Source organism: Rhinichthys klamathensis, unplaced genomic scaffold (assembly GCF_029890125.1).
Source record: "Rhinichthys klamathensis goyatoka isolate OS25496 unplaced genomic scaffold, OSU_Roscu_1.1 h1tg000313l_1, whole genome shotgun sequence".
Taxonomy (NCBI): Eukaryota; Metazoa; Chordata; class Actinopteri; order Cypriniformes; family Leuciscidae; genus Rhinichthys; species Rhinichthys klamathensis.
Window position 1 is genome coordinate 585,659 of NW_026606831.1, and position 15,746 is coordinate 601,404.

The following is a 15,746-nucleotide window of genomic DNA, read 5'->3' on the forward strand; positions in this document are numbered from 1 at the left end:
TTGAGCGGGATGCTGCTGATGTCAACAAGTTGAGAGAGGCAAAAAGAGCACAGCTAAAAGAGCAAGGCCTGATGGCTCTGACGGAGAAGCACCTAGATCGGCACATAAAAAAAGAAGAGTTAGAGCTGCACTGCAGGAGGAGGACTCGTGGAGAAGACCAAACCATCCGGCTGTTGGATCAGCTCATCAGTGAGCTCATCAGTGACAAGGGTAAGGATGCCCTTGGTGTTCCTCTTCTGGACCCCATCAGAATGCAGCACATCTGGCGTGTTCAGAAGAGACATGTTAAGTGCATTCAGGACCCACCTGGTGTGGCGCTGTACACACAGACTGGCACCATCACCAAGGGAGGAGTGCAACTGCAGACACTGCGCTGTGCCAGAGGTTCTACATCTTTGGAGTCATTCCACTGTCACTTAAACCGGTTCATTCCAGGTACGTGCAACTCAATAATGTTTATGTTTAACAGAAATACTTGACCTTATTCCTTTTTGCCGTTTTTTTGTATTTACTTTAGGAAACAGTGCAAACTCGCTCAACTTCCAGATCTACCTACTAGATGGGCTACATCGCTGGAACCACAACAGGGCAGCAGCTGCTCTGGAGGCAGAGACCTCGGGCCTGCGCACATACTCGGGCGAGCTGGTTCACAGCGTGAATAAAGATTATGAGAAGGTTTTTGGCAGGAAGCTGATTCCTTCTTTTACACCACCCGCAAAGTACACAGGTATTCATATTTAATATTGTATGTTTATGCTCATAGTTCTTTCTCTGTTTCTATGTAGTTTTTTTTTTTTTTTTTTTCAATATTGGTTTTGCATTTTCAGGTGAACTGATTGGAGTGCAGTACCTGTTGAGGCAGAACAATGAACCTCTACAGTGTATGGCGCCAGACTCCGAGGAGGCAAATACATTGCTGGAGCAGTTGGAAGAGCCAGTAGAGACTGATGAGGGCTTTGAAGAACTTGAACATATTGAGGTCACTCTTGCCGATTTACTTTTGGACACATCTGATATGATCTCAGTGCTACCTGCTTCTTGTGCTCCTGAGCTTTCTGGTCAGTCCGCTCCTCCTGTCCAGTCCACTCACCTGCTGGGGGTCCCATCTGCACCCGCTCCTCCTGTCCAGTCCACTCACCTGCTGGGGGTCCAACATGCATCTGCTCCTCCTGTCCAGTCCACTCACCTGCTGGGGGTCCAACATGCGTCTGCTCCTCCTGTCCAGTCCACTCACCTGCTGGGGGTCCAACATGCGTCTGCTCCTCCTGTCCAGTCCACTCACCTGCTGGGGGTCCAACATGCGTCTGCTCATCCTGTCCAGTCCACTCACCTGCTGGGGGTCCAACATGCGTCTGCTCCTCCTGTCCAGTCCACTCACCTGCTGGGGGTCCAACATGCGTCTGCTCCTCCTGTCCAGTCCACTCACCTGCTGGGGGTCCAACATGCGTCTGCTCCTCCTGTCCAGTCCACTCACCTGCTGGGGGTCCAACATGCATCTGCTCCTCCGGTCCAGTCCACTCACCTGCTGGGGGTCCAACATGCGTCTGCTCCTCCTGTCCAGTCCACTCACCTGCTGGGGGTCCAACATGCGTTTGCTCCTCCTGTCCAGTCCACTCGCCTGCTGGGGGTCCAACATGCATCTGCTCCTCCTGTCCAGTCCACTCACCTGCTGGGGGTCCAACATGCGTCTGCTCCTCCTGTCCAGTCCACTCACCTGCTGGGGGTCCAACATGCGTCTGCTCCTCCTGTCCAGTCCACTCACCTGCTGGGGGTCCAACATGCGTCTGCTCCTCCTGTCCAGTCCACTCACCTGCTGGGGGTCCAACATGCGTCTGCTCCTCCTGTCCAGTCCACTCACCTGCTGGGGGTCCAACATGCGTCTGCTCCTCCTGTCCAGTCCACTCACCTGCTGGGGGTCCAACATGCGTCTGCTCCTCCTGTCCAGTCCACTCACCTGCTGGGGGTCCAACATGCGTCTGCTCCTCCTGTCCAGTCCACTCACCTGCTGGGGGTCCAACATGCGTCTGCTCCTCCTGTCCAGTCCGCTCACCTGCTGGGGGTCCAACATGTGTCTGCTCCTCCTGTCCAGTCCACTCACCTGCTGGGGGTCCCGTCTGGGTTACCTGGACAATCTACATCTTCAGAGCAAGTTGTAAGAGAAATACCAGTATGCTTTATATTTATTGATGTTTGACCTTCTTGAAATACTTCAAATCTAATGTAATACTTCCTCCTAGGCCGTGGATGAACAGAGTTTGGCAGGAATGGATCGTGTCGATGAGCTTGCGGAATACTTGGTGGAGCTAAGAAATGAAAAAGGCCTCACTCTTACCAATCAGCAGGCCAGCACCATTGTGGGTCTTTGGCAGAACTTGGAGCAACACGATAAGGACCGGATTTCTTACGCTGCTCGACATCAGGAGAGACTGCTCACTGGTCGGTTTAGGTCTCCGAAAAAAAAGAATGTATTTGCAGGAGTTGAAAGCACAAAAAGGTGTGTACTTGGTTCTACTGGTTCAGCTGCTCAGTGGCCAAACTGCAGCCGTCTTGTAGAAACAATATTTATCAGATTGAGCAACATTCATAATAGCCCCAAGAAAATTGGACACCAAACCCTTTCAAGATGGTCACTAATTCTAAATGATTATAAAAAGATTCGACAGCTCATTTTAATCAACGGCATTATTATGAAAGATACAACTCTGCAACTTGTTACTGTAAATCAGACCACGTTGATACAGTGGCATAACAAAAGATTCAAGGCACAAGAAGTTGCAATTCTGATGCAAGGGTTGGTACTGCCTGATGAACGCCCTGTTGCCAGTGAACCACTACTCCCAGTAAACACTAGGCCCACTCAAGTCACACCACACATGCATGAACACACTTACAACATGCCACCTGACACGGCTGGGTTGGCAAAAACCAAGCTAGTTGTCAAAGATAGAGCTGAGCTGAGAACCATACAGCCAAAACAACATACAGCTCAGCCAGGAGTTTTTTACATGCCACTAATAGTGCCACCAACCACTACAGCAAGTAGCATTCTGCTTCTGCCGCCACCCCAGACCACTGCACCCAGTAGAGTTTGCACACCACATTCTGAGAGCACAACTGGCCCTTGTCAAATGCAAGACACTCCACAAAAAGAAAAGCGTAAATACACTAGAACAGTCACATCCAACAGATGCACTAAATGTGGAGAGCCACGCACCACAGACACTAGCCAGTTCAAAGGCAGAATTTACTGCCCAAACAGGGAGACCCTAACCAAAGAGCAGTGGCTTAGAATGATGAGAAAATAGTACATCATTGTATTTTATGTTGTGAAGATTTTGTTTTTATTATAGTAAAATATTTAGTTGTTTTGCAAAACTAATACCGAAATAATTGCACTATTTTTTTTTTTTTTTTTTTTTTTTTTTTAATTTGATTGTGATTCATTGTGCTGCCCACAACATATACACAAACTGTTATATTTGTTCTAGGTTAATGGGTTGTATATAGTTCAGTTCTGTTTGTTTGTTTGTTTTCTTTTTACTTGTAAATAGTGATTTATTTTAAATACTATACCAAACGTGATTTGTTTGTACATATTTTGTTGAATGTTGTATATTTGTATGTATATTATAAAGTGTACATTATATGTTTTATATTTCGACATGAAAAGAATAAAAATATTTTTTAAATATTTTATTGATCTGTTTTATGTTTATTGTTTTGTTAATGGCTGATAGTGACAGTGATGTGATATAGCAGGCTTAGGTGGAGTGTTCGAAGTCAAATTACATAAAAGAAGAGATACATGCAGAATGCCCATACTGTTTATTTATTTTTTAAATCAAGGTTACAGTAATAGGTGGTAGTTTACTATTAATCATTATTAGATACTCCTGCAATATATCAGTACACTAAATGTTCTTCCATTCTACCATTTGATAATACTGGGTCATCAATGCAGAGTGTTTATAAAGTTAGATCATTGGGAAGTCCCTAAAAATGTGGTTCAGTACCTCCTTTTGATCAAAAGAAGAAAAAATTTAAATGCAATGTGTTAATAATTAAATAAATGGTTAATTGCCTGCAAGCTGAACTGCATCCCTTATATTGCACTAAATAAATCTTGAAATGAATAAAAAAGACATTAGACCCAGCAAGAAAACTCATGTTCTTGCTGGGGATCGAACCATGAAATGGTTTGAGATATTCCCATGTCCCTGAACAGAAGCCTGCACACCTTTCAGGTTTTGGAAATAACCCTCTAACTTCAAAGGGACATATTCATGATGTAATCAGCTATTCTCCTGACGTGCTACCTCTTTTAGACTTTGTATACAAAAGCATCGAATCAGGGACAGCACCTGGCGCTGTGGCTTAGTTGGTCAAAGCGCCTGTCTAGTAAACAGGAGATCCTGGGTTCGAATCCCAGCAGTGCCTAATCTGTGGCTTCTAAGAGTAGTCGTTCAACCTTTTCAGATGTTAAAGTCTCGGCAGGAAAGACAATCTGGACCTCTCGGTTGCAAATGAAGGCTTTATAAAGGTTGTTGGTTTTTGGGTCCCACCTGAGTCACGAATGGTGTCCCTTTGCATAGACGTCTTTGCCAGACTGACATTTGCTTAAACCTGGGGTTTTCCAACTTTTTCAGGAGCCGACACAGCACATTTTTCTTGTTTTCCTTATTGGGCACACACAAGTCAGATCATTGAGTACGTTACTAATCAGTCAATTATTTGATTCACCTGTTTTAAATGAGAGAGAGATAATAAAAACATATATGTGGTGCAGATGCGCTTCAAGAATGGTTTGCAAGCCCCTGGCTTAGGGCCGAAATCTGCTACTACCTATTGATAAAGTCAAGCCTATGGATATTTGTACAAACAAAGTCTTTACATATATGAAGAATAATACATGGATATCTTTCTGGATTTTGCCCTTTCATATCAGAAGAAAGCTCAGGAAACATTTTAGGCATGAGTGTTGAGAGTGTAGAGCCAAAATGAAATGAGTTCAGACATTCCCTTGAGGCCTGAAAGGCCATCATGTTTTGGAAACAATCCTCTTACCTCTAAGGACCTCTTTCATAACGTAATCAGCTTTTTTCCTCATGTGCTACCTCTTTTAGACTTGTTTTAGCGGCAAATTTCACCGCACTTTTGTAACTGGCGCGGTGGCTTAGCTGGTCAAAGCGCCTGTCTCGTAAACAGGAGATCCTGGGTTCAAATCCCAGCAGTGCCTATGCCACAGGATATGGGAGTGCTTAAACTTTTCACATATGAAAGTCTTTGCATGCCGAACAGTGTGTACCTGCACAAAATTGGAAAAACGAAGAAGCGCTGCGCATGCAATACTTCCTTGAAGTGGGTCATTTTATGGCTCTGTGGTGCAATTGATGGAGCTTTGGACTTCTAGGATGCGAATGGAGAAATTCCCTGGTTGTGGTTTTGAGTCCCACCAGAAGTGTGAATGGCCTCTTTTGCTCTGATGTCTCTGTGAGTCAGACATATGTTCAAAACTGGGGTCCACAAACTACTTCAGAAGCCTACCCCTCACATTCTGCTCATCTCCCTTATTGGACACAGCCAACTCGGATCACAGAGTACTCTAGTAATTAGCTCAATTCACCGTTTTGAAATAAGGAGGATAACGAAAATGTATAGCGTCTGGGAGGTTTCGAGAATGGTTTGAAAACCACTGGCTTAGGCCAAAATCTGCTACTTCCTATTGTTGAGATCTAGCCTCTGGATGTGTGTTCAAAACAGTCTTTACAAATATGAATATTTAATTCATGAAAATCTTTCGGGATTTTGTCTTTCAGATCAGCTGAAAGCATAGCAAAAATTGCTTTCCATTTCTCCAAGCTGAGACAGAGTTGAGATGGATTGTAACTGGAGGTTCCAAAAACATTTCAGACACAAGTATTGAGAGTTTCAGATATTCCCTCGGATATCTCGGGTTTTGGAAATAATCCCCTAACCTCTTTCATGATGTAATCCGCTATTTTCCTGACCTGCAACCTCTTTTTTTTTATTTTTTTTTTTTTTTTTATTCCAACACATCGCAGAAGGTTTAGCAAGTGGCGCTGTGGCTTAGTTGGTCAAAGCGCCTGTCTTGTAAACAGGAGATTCTGGGCTCGAATCCCAGCAGTGCCTGTGCCGTGGCATGTGGGCACCGCTCACCTACCCTTTTTACATACGTAAATCTTTGGATGCTGAACAGTGTGTATCTGCACAAAAAGTGGAAATCTAAGAAGTGATGTGCATGCAATAGCGTCTTAAAACTTGGCTTTTTGTGGCTCTGTGGCGCAATGGATAGCGCATTGGACTTCTAGATTGTGAATGGAGATATTCAAAGGTTGTGGGTTCGAGTCCCACCAGAGTCGTGCATTCCCTCTTTTGCTCAGATATCTTTGTGTTGGACAAGCATACGCTTAAACCCTTGGATCCACAAACTACTTCTGAAGCATCCCCTTCACGCTCTGCTTATTTCGCTTATTGCACACACCCAACTCGGATCATAGAGTACTCTACTAATTAGCTTAAGGGGGCTTTCACACTGGCAGTTTAGTTCGGAACGGGGCACGGTTCGCATGAAAAATCGCTAATGTGAACCCTGTCATGGGACCCGGGTGCGCACTGGGGTACCGAACCCGAGACTACCTGGAAGAGGTGGTCTGAGTTCGGTTGCTCCCGAACCGTGCCGCGGTTCGCGTGAATGTGAAAGCAACACGGACTCGGGTGCGCACTTGTTCAGGAACTAAAGTAACCTGCGCATGCTTTTATAGCTTATTGTGATGTATTTAGTTAAATAAAACGCTTGTAAGGGATGATAGTGTTGATGATTTACCTTGGATACGAGCGAGAGTGAGCCTGCTGTGTATTCGTGCATTGCGCGTGGAATCAGGGAAACAAAGTTGGAAATCCACTGTCTCCTAAAAAGAGTCCGTTTGTAAGCAGCAGAAGTCCACCTTATGTGACACACGCACAGTAAACCTGTAGTGTTCACTCAACTACGCATAATAGCAGCGAATTAATAAAAAAAAACACAATATTGACCCACGTTCTGTTTTCTATCATGCGCCGTGCACGTTTGCGATGACGTCATATGCACGCAAACGCACCAGGGTTCGATAGAATCAAGTTGTGTGTGAAACCAGACCAACGCTGCGGGGGATGCCGGGAACAAACGCGCTCGGGCTCGGACCGCAGCAAACGAGCCCAGTGTAAAAGCCCCCTTAGTCACCTATTTAAATAAGGGAGATAACAAGAATGGGTTGAAATCCAATGGCTCAGGCCAAAATCTGCAACTACCTATTGTTGGCCACCTACCTAGCAAAAGAAAAAAAAAACATGCTTTCCATTTCTCCTAGCTGAAACAGCGTTTAGATGTATCGTAACTGAGAGTTTCGATCCAAAATGAAATGGTTTGAGATATTCCCATGTCCCTGAACAGAAGCCTGCACACCTTTCAGGTTTTGGAAATAACCCTCTAACTTCAAAGGGACATATTCATGATGTAATCAGCTATTCTCCTGACGTGCTACCTCTTTTAGACTTTGTATACAAAAGCATAGAATCAGGGACAGCACCTGGTGCTGTGGCTTAGTTGGTCAAAGCGCCTGTCTAGTAAACAGGAGATCCTGGGTTCGAATCCCAGCAGTGCCTAATCTGTTGCTTCTGAAAGTAGTCGTTCAACCTTTTCAGATGTTAAAGTCTCGGCAGGAAAGACAATCTGGACCTCTCGGTTGCAAATGAAGGCTTTATAAAGGTTGTTGGTTTTTGGGTCCCACCTGAGTCACGAATGGTGTCCCTTTGCATAGACGTCTTTGCCAGACTGACATTTGCTTAAACCTGGGGTTTTCCAACTTTTTCAGGAGCCGACACAGCACATTTTTCTTGTTTTCCTTATTGGGCACACACAAGTCAGATCATTGAGTACGTTACTAATCAGTCAATTATTTGATTCACCTGTTTTAAATGAGAGAGAGATAATAAAAACATATATGTGGTGCAGATGCGCTTCAAGAATGGTTTGCAAGCCCCTGGCTTAGGGCCGAAATCTGCTACTACCTATTGATAAAGTCAAGCCTATGGATATTTGTACAAACAAAGTCTTTACATATATGAAGAATAATACATGGATATCTTTCTGGATTTTGCCCTTTCATATCAGAAGAAAGCTCAGGAAACATTTTAGGCATGAGTGTTGAGAGTGTAGAGCCAAAATGAAATGAGTTCAGACATTCCCTTGAGGCCTGAAAGGCCATCATGTTTTGGAAACAATCCTCTTACCTCTAAAGGACCTCTTTCATAACGTAATCAGCTTTTTTCCTCATGTGCTACCTCTTTTAGACTTGTTTTAGCGACAAATTTCACCGCACTTTTGTAACTGGCGCGGTGGCTTAGCTGGTCAAAGCGCCTGTCTCGTAAACAGGACATCCTGGATTCAAATCCAAGCAGTGCCTATGCCACAGGATATGGGAGTGCTTAAACTTTTCACATATGAAAGTCTTTGCATGCCGAACAGTGTGTACCTGCACAAAATTGGAAAAACGAAGAAGCGCTGCGCATGCAATACTTCCTTGAAGTGGGTCATTTTATGGCTCTGTGGTGCAATTGATGGAGCTTTGGACTTCTAGGATGCGAATGGAGAAATTCCCTGGTTGTGGTTTTGAGTCCCACCAGAAGTGTGAATGGCCTCTTTTGCTCTGATGTCTCTGTGAGTCAAACATATGTTCAAAACTGGGGTCCACAAACTACTTCAGAAGCCTACCCCTCACATTCTGCTCATCTCCCTTATTGGACACAACCAAGTCGGATCACAGAGTACTCTAGTAATTAGTTCAATTCACCGTTTTGAAATAAGGAGGATAACGAAAATGTATAGCGTCTGGGAGGTTTCGAGAATGGTTTGAAAACCACTGGCTTAGGCCAAAATCTGCTACCAGAGATCTAGCCTCTGGATGTGTGTTCAAAACAGTCTTTACAAATATGAATATTTAATTCATGAAAATCTTTCGGGATTTTGTCTTTCAGATCAGCTGAAAGCATAGCAAAAATTGCTTTCCATTTCTCCAAGCTGAGACAGAGTTTAGATGGATTGTAACTGGAGGTTCCAAAAACATTTCAGACACAAGTATTGAGAGTTTCAGATATTCCCTCGGATATCTCGGGTTTTGGAAATAATCCCCTAACCTCTTTCATGATGTAATCCGCTATTTTCCTGACCTGCAACCTATTTTTTTTTCTTTTTTTTTTATTCCAACACATCGCAGAAAGTTTAGTAAGTGGCGCTGTGGCTTAGTTGGTCAAAGCGCCTGTCTTGTAAACAGGAGATTCTGGGTTCGAATCCCAGCAGTGCCTGTGCCATGGGATGTGGGCACCGCTCACCTACCCTTTTTACCTACGTAAATCTTTGGATGCTGAACAGTGTGTATCTGCACAAAAAGTGGAAATCTAAGAAGTGATGTGCATGCAATAGCGTCTTAAAGCTTGGATTTTTGTGGCTCTGTGGCGCAATGGATAGCGCATTGGACTTCTAGGTTGTGAATGGAGGGATTCAAAGGTTGTGGGTTCGAGTCCCACCAGAGTCGTGCATTCCCTCTTTTGCTCAGATGTCTTTGTGTTGGACAAGTATACGCTTAAACCCTTGGATCCACAAACTACTTCTGAAGCATCCCCTTCACGCTCTGCTTATTTCGCTTATTGCACACACCCAACTCGGATCATAGAGTACTCTACTAATTAGCTTAAATCACCTATTTAAATAAGGGAGATAACAAGAATGGGTTGAAATCCAATGGCTCAGGCCAAAATCTGCAACTACCTATTGTTGGCCACCTACCTAGCAAAAGAAAAAAAAACATGCTTTCCATTTCTCCTAGCTGAAACAGCGTTTAGATGTATCGTAACTGAGAGTTTCGATCCAAAATGAAATGGTTTGAGATATTCCCATGTCCCTGAACAGAAGCCTGCACACCTTTCAGGTTTTGGAAATAACCCTCTAACTTCAAAGGGACATATTCATGATGTAATCAGCTATTCTCCTGACGTGCTACCTCTTTTAGACTTTGTATACAAAAGCATCGAATCAGGGACAGCACCTGGTGCTGTGGCTTAGTTGGTCAAAGCGCCTGTCTAGTAAACAGGAGATCCTGGGTTCGAATCCCAGCAGTGCCTAATCTGTGGCTTCTAAGAGTAGTCGTTCAACCTTTTCAGATGTTAAAGTCTCGGCAGGAAAGACAATCTGGACCTCTCGGTTGTAAATGAAGGCTTTATAAGGGTTGTTGGGTTTTGGGTCCCACCTGAGTCACGAATGGTGTCCCTTTGCATAGACGTCTTTGCCAGACTGACATTTGCTTAAACCTGGGGTTTTCCAACTTTTTCAGGAGCCGACACAGCACATTTTTCTTGTTTTCCTTATTGGGCACACACAAGTCAGATCATTGAGTACGTTACTAATCAGTCAATTATTTGATTCACCTGTTTTAAATGAGAGAGAGATAATAAAAACATATATGTGGTGCAGATGCGCTTCAAGAATGGTTTGCAAGCCCCTGGCTTAGGGCCGAAATCTGCTACTACCTATTGATAAAGTCAAGCCTATGGATATTTGTACAAACAAAGTCTTTACATATATGAAGAATAATACATGGATATCTTTCTGGATTTTGCCCTTTCATATCAGAAGAAAGCTCAGGAAACATTTTAGGCATGAGTGTTGAGAGTGTAGAGCCAAAATGAAATGAGTTCAGACATTCCCTTGAGGCCTGAAAGGCCATCATGTTTTGGAAACAATCCTCTTACCTCTAAGGGACCTCTTTCATAACGTAATCAGCTTTTTTCCTCATGTGCTACCTCTTTTAGACTTGTTTTACCGACAAATTTCACCGCACTTTTGTAACTGGCGCTGTGGCTTAGCTGGTCAAAGCGCCTGTCTCGTAAACAGGAGATCCTGGGTTCAAATCCCAGCAGTGCCTATGCCACAGGATATGGGAGTGCTTAAACTTTTCACATATGAAAGTCTTTGCATGCCGAACAGTGTGTACCTGCACAAAATTGGAAAAACGAAGAAGCGCTGCGCATGCAATACTTCCTTGAAGTGGGTCATTTTATGGCTCTGTGGTGCAATTGATGGAGCTTTGGACTTCTAGGATGCGAATGGAGAAATTCCCTGGTTGTGGTTTTGAGTCCCACCAGAAGTGTGAATGGCCTCTTTTGCTCTGATGTCTCTGTGAGTCAGACATATGTTCAAAACTGGGGTCCACAAACTACTTCAGAAGCCTACCCCTCACATTCTGCTCATCTCCCTTATTGGACACAGCCAACTCGGATCACAGAGTACTCTAGTAATTAGCTCAATTCACCGTTTTGAAATAAGGAGGATAACGAAAATGTATAGCGTCTGGGAGGTTTCGAGAATGGTTTGAAAACCACTGGCTTAGGCCAAAATCTGCTACTTCCTATTGTTGAGATCTAGCCTCTGGATGTGTGTTCAAAACAGTCTTTACAAATATGAATATTTAATTCATGAAAATCTTTCGGGATTTTGTCTTTCAGATCAGCTGAAAGCATAGCAAAAATTGCTTTCCATTTCTCCAAGCTGAGACAGAGTTTAGATGGATTGTAACTGGAGGTTCCAAAAACATTTCAGACACAAGTATTGAGAGTTTCAGATATTCCCTCGGATATCTCGGGTTTTGGAAATAATCCCCTAACCTCTTTCATGATGTAATCCGCTATTTTCCTGACCTGCAACCTCTTTTTTTTTTTTTTTTTTCAACACATCGCAGAAGGTTTAGCAAGTGGCGCTGTGGCTTAGTTGGTCAAAGCGCCTGTCTTGTAAACAGGAGATTCTGGGTTCGAATCCCAGCAGTGCCTGTGCCTGTGCCATGGGATGTGGGCACCGCTTACCTACCCTTTTTACATACGTAAATCTTTGGATGCTGAACAGTGTGTATCTGCACAAAAAGTGGAAATCTAAGAAGTGATGTGCATGCAATAGCGTCTTAAAGCTTGGCTTTTTGTGGCTCTGTGGCGCAATGGATAGCGCATTGGACTTCTAGGTTGTGAATGGAGGTATTCAAAGGTTGTGGGTTCGAGTCCCACCAGAGTCGTGCATACCCTCTTTTGCTCAGATGTCTTTGTGTTGGACAAGCATCCGCTTAAACCCTTGGATCCACAAACTACTTCTGAAGCATCCCCTTCACGCTCTGCTTATTTCGCTTATTGCTCACACCCAACTCGGATCATAGAGTACTCTACTAATTAGCTTAAGTCACCTATTTCAATAAGGGAGATAACAAGAATGGGTTGAAATCCAATGGCTCAGGCCAAAATCTGCAACTACCTATTGTTGGCCACCTACCTAGCAAAAGAAAAAAAAAATGCTTTCCATTTCTCCTAGCTGAAACAGCGTTTAGATGTATCGTAACTGAGAGTTTCGATCCAAAATGAAATGGTTTGAGATATTCCCATGTCCCTGAACAGAAGCCTGCACACCTTTCAGGTTTTGGAAATAACCCTCTGACTTCAAAGGGACATATTCATGATGTAATCAGCTATTCTCCTGACGTGCTACCTCTTTTAGACTTTGTATACAAAAGCATCGAATCAGGGACAGCACCTGGCGCTGTGGCTTAGTTGGTCAAAGCGCCTGTCTAGTAAACAGGAGATCCTGGGTTCGAATCCCAGCAGTGCCTAATCTGTGGCTTCTAAGAGTAGTCGTTCAACCTTTTCAGATGTTAAAGTCTCGGCAGTAAAGACAATCTGGACCTCTCGGTTGCAAATGAAGGCTTTATAAAGGTTGTTGGTTTTTGGGTCCCACCTGAGTCACGAATGGTGTCCCTTTGCATAGACGTCTTTGCCAGACTGACATTTGCTTAAACCTGGGGTTTTCCAACTTTTTCAGGAGCCGACACAGCACATTTTTCTTGTTTTCCTTATTGGGCACACACAAGTCAGATCATTGAGTACGTTACTAATCAGTCAATTATTTGATTCACCTGTTTTAAATGAGAGAGAGATAATAAAAACATATATGTGGTGCAGATGCGCTTCAAGAATGGTTTGCAAGCCCCTGGCTTAGGGCCGAAATCTGCTACTACCTATTGATAAAGTCAAGCCTATGGATATTTGTACAAACAAAGTCTTTACATATATGAAGAATAATACATGGATATCTTTCTGGATTTTGCCCTTTCATATCAGAAGAAAGCTCAGGAAACATTTTAGGCATGAGTGTTGAGAGTGTAGAGCCAAAATGAAATGAGTTCAGACATTCCCTTGAGGCCTGAAAGGCCATCATGTTTTGGAAACAATCCTCTTACCTCTAAGGGACCTCTTTCATAACGTAATCAGCTTTTTTCCTCATGTGCTACCTCTTTTAGACTTGTTTTACCGACAAATTTCACCGCACTTTTGTAACTGGCGCTGTGGCTTAGCTGGTCAAAGCGCCTGTCTTGTAAACAGGAGATCCTGGGTTCAAATCCCAGCAGTGCCTATGCCACAGGATATGGGAGTGCTTAAACTTTTCACATATGAAAGTCTTTGCATGCCGAACAGTGTGTACCTGCACAAAATTGGAAAAACGAAGAAGCGCTGCGCATGCAATACTTCCTTGAAGTGGGTCATTTTATGGCTCTGTGGTGCAATTGATGGAGCTTTGGACTTCTAGGATGCGAATGGAGAAATTCCCTGGTTGTGGTTTTGAGTCCCACCAGAAGTGTGAATGGCCTCTTTTGCTCTGATGTCTCTGTGAGTCAGACATATGTTCAAAACTGGGGTCCACAAACTACTTCAGAAGCCTACCCCTCACATTCTGCTCATCTCCCTTATTGGACACAGCCAACTCGGATCACAGAGTACTCTAGTAATTAGCTCAATTCACCGTTTTGAAATAAGGAGGATAACGAAAATGTATAGCGTCTGGGAGGTTTCGAGAATGGTTTGAAAACCACTGGCTTAGGCCAAAATCTGCTACTTCCTATTGTTGAGATCTAGCCTCTGGATGTGTGTTCAAAACAGTCTTTACAAATATGAATATTTAATTCATGAAAATCTTTCGGGATTTTGTCTTTCAGATCAGCTGAAAGCATAGCAAAAATTGCTTTCCATTTCTCCAAGCTGAGACAGAGTTTAGATGGATTGTAACTGGAGGTTCCAAAAACATTTCAGACACAAGTATTGAGAGTTTCAGATATTCCCTCGGATATCTCGGGTTTTGGAAATAATCCCCTAACCTCTTTCATGATGTAATCCGCTATTTTCCTGACCTGCAACCTCTTTTTTTGTTTTTGTTTTTTTACTTTTTATTCCAACACATCGCAGAAGGTTTAGCAAGTGGCGCTGTGGCTTAGTTGGTCAAAGCGCCTGTCTTGTAAACAGGAGATTCTGGGTTCGAATCCCAGCAGTGCCTGTGTCATGGGATGTGGGCACCGCTCACCTACCCTTTTTACATACGTAAATCTTTGGATGCTGAACAGTGTGTATCTGCACAAAAAGTGGAAATCTAAGAAGTGATGTGCATGCAATAGCGTCTTAAAGCTTGGCTATTTGTGGCTCTGTGGCGCAATGGATAGCGCATTGGACTTCTAGGTTGCGAATGGAGGTATTCAAAGGTTGTGGGTTCGAGTCCCACCAGAGTCGTGCATACCCTCTTTTGCTCAGATGTCTTTGTGTTGGACAAGCATACGCTTAAACCCTTGGATCCACAAACTACTTCTGAAGCATCCCCTTCACGCTCTGCTTATTTCGCTTATTGCACACACCCAACTCGGATCATAGAGTACTCTACTAATTAGCTTAAGTCACCTATTTCAATAAGGGAGATAACAAGAATGGGTTGAAATCCAATGGCTCAGGCCAAAATCTGCAACTACCTATTGTTGGCCACCTACCTAGCAAAAGAAAAAAAAAACATGCTTTCCATTTCTCCTAGCTGAAACAGCGTTTAGATGTATCGTAACTGAGAGTTTCGATCCAAAATGAAATGGTTTGAGATATTCCCATGTCCCTGAACAGAAGCCTGCACACCTTTCAGGTTTTGGAAATAACCCTCTAACTTCAAAGGGACATATTCATGATGTAATCAGCTATTCTCCTGACGTGCTACCTCTTTTAGACTTTGTATAAAAAAGCATCGAATCAGGGACAGCACCTGGCGCTGTGGCTTAGTTGGTCAAAGCGCCTGTCTAGTAAACAGGAGATCCTGGGTTCGAATCCCAGCAGTGCCTAATCTGTGGCTTCTAAGAGTAGTCGTTCAACCTTTTCAGATGTTAAAGTCTCGGCAGGAAAGACAATCTGGACCTCTCGGTTGCAAATGAAGGCTTTATAAAGGTTGTTGGTTTTTGGGTCCCACCTGAGTCACGAATGGTGTCCCTTTGCATAGACGTCTTTGCCAGACTGACATTTGCTTAAACCTGGGGTTTTCCAACTTTTTCAGGAGCCGACACAGCACATTTTTCTTGTTTTCCTTATTGGGCACACACAAGTCAGACCATTGAGTACGTTACTAATCAGTCAATTATTTGATTCACCTGTTTTAAATGAGAGAGAGATAATAAAAACATATATGTGGTGCAGATGCGCTTCAAGAATGGTTTGCAAGCCCCTGGCTTAGGGCCGAAATCTGCTACTACCTATTGATAAAGTCAAGCCTATGGATATTTGTACAAACAAAGTCTTTACATATATGAAGAATAATACATGGATATCTTTCTAGATTTTGCCCTTTCATATCAGAAGAAAGC

General features: G+C 43.5%; 16 non-coding genes across 16 annotated transcripts; all 16 read left to right on the forward strand.

Moving 5' to 3' along the window:
* Nucleotides 1–4,363: 4,363 nt before the first annotated feature.
* On the forward strand, nt 4,364–4,437 carry trnat-agu (transfer RNA threonine (anticodon AGU)). The gene has a single exon. It is a non-coding gene; the product is annotated as a tRNA-Thr (tRNA).
* Nucleotides 4,438–5,162: 725 nt separating this feature from the next.
* Nucleotides 5,163–5,236, forward strand: trnat-cgu (transfer RNA threonine (anticodon CGU)). The gene has a single exon. It is a non-coding gene; the product is annotated as a tRNA-Thr (tRNA).
* An 840-nt stretch (nt 5,237–6,076) lies between these two features.
* Nucleotides 6,077–6,150, forward strand: trnat-ugu (transfer RNA threonine (anticodon UGU)). Its single transcript has one exon. It is a non-coding gene; the product is annotated as a tRNA-Thr (tRNA).
* A 141-nt stretch (nt 6,151–6,291) lies between these two features.
* On the forward strand, nt 6,292–6,380 carry trnar-ucu (transfer RNA arginine (anticodon UCU)). The gene is given in 2 exon segments: nt 6,292–6,328; nt 6,345–6,380. It is a non-coding gene; the product is annotated as a tRNA-Arg (tRNA).
* A 1,208-nt stretch (nt 6,381–7,588) lies between these two features.
* trnat-agu (transfer RNA threonine (anticodon AGU)) lies at nt 7,589–7,662 on the forward strand. Its single transcript has one exon. It is a non-coding gene; the product is annotated as a tRNA-Thr (tRNA).
* Nucleotides 7,663–9,286: 1,624 nt separating this feature from the next.
* On the forward strand, nt 9,287–9,360 carry trnat-ugu (transfer RNA threonine (anticodon UGU)). Its single transcript has one exon. It is a non-coding gene; the product is annotated as a tRNA-Thr (tRNA).
* A 141-nt stretch (nt 9,361–9,501) lies between these two features.
* On the forward strand, nt 9,502–9,590 carry trnar-ucu (transfer RNA arginine (anticodon UCU)). Its single transcript is given in 2 exon segments — nt 9,502–9,538; nt 9,555–9,590. It is a non-coding gene; the product is annotated as a tRNA-Arg (tRNA).
* Nucleotides 9,591–10,102: 512 nt separating this feature from the next.
* Nucleotides 10,103–10,176, forward strand: trnat-agu (transfer RNA threonine (anticodon AGU)). The gene has a single exon. It is a non-coding gene; the product is annotated as a tRNA-Thr (tRNA).
* Nucleotides 10,177–10,902: 726 nt separating this feature from the next.
* trnat-cgu (transfer RNA threonine (anticodon CGU)) lies at nt 10,903–10,976 on the forward strand. The gene has a single exon. It is a non-coding gene; the product is annotated as a tRNA-Thr (tRNA).
* An 827-nt stretch (nt 10,977–11,803) lies between these two features.
* trnat-ugu (transfer RNA threonine (anticodon UGU)) lies at nt 11,804–11,877 on the forward strand. Its single transcript has one exon. It is a non-coding gene; the product is annotated as a tRNA-Thr (tRNA).
* Nucleotides 11,878–12,024: 147 nt separating this feature from the next.
* On the forward strand, nt 12,025–12,113 carry trnar-ucu (transfer RNA arginine (anticodon UCU)). The gene is given in 2 exon segments: nt 12,025–12,061; nt 12,078–12,113. It is a non-coding gene; the product is annotated as a tRNA-Arg (tRNA).
* A 511-nt stretch (nt 12,114–12,624) lies between these two features.
* Nucleotides 12,625–12,698, forward strand: trnat-agu (transfer RNA threonine (anticodon AGU)). The gene has a single exon. It is a non-coding gene; the product is annotated as a tRNA-Thr (tRNA).
* Nucleotides 12,699–13,424: 726 nt separating this feature from the next.
* Nucleotides 13,425–13,498, forward strand: trnat-ugu (transfer RNA threonine (anticodon UGU)). The gene has a single exon. It is a non-coding gene; the product is annotated as a tRNA-Thr (tRNA).
* Nucleotides 13,499–14,339: 841 nt separating this feature from the next.
* trnat-ugu (transfer RNA threonine (anticodon UGU)) lies at nt 14,340–14,413 on the forward strand. Its single transcript has one exon. It is a non-coding gene; the product is annotated as a tRNA-Thr (tRNA).
* Nucleotides 14,414–14,554: 141 nt separating this feature from the next.
* Nucleotides 14,555–14,643, forward strand: trnar-ucu (transfer RNA arginine (anticodon UCU)). Its single transcript is given in 2 exon segments — nt 14,555–14,591; nt 14,608–14,643. It is a non-coding gene; the product is annotated as a tRNA-Arg (tRNA).
* A 513-nt stretch (nt 14,644–15,156) lies between these two features.
* On the forward strand, nt 15,157–15,230 carry trnat-agu (transfer RNA threonine (anticodon AGU)). The gene has a single exon. It is a non-coding gene; the product is annotated as a tRNA-Thr (tRNA).
* Nucleotides 15,231–15,746: the final 516 nt, after the last annotated feature.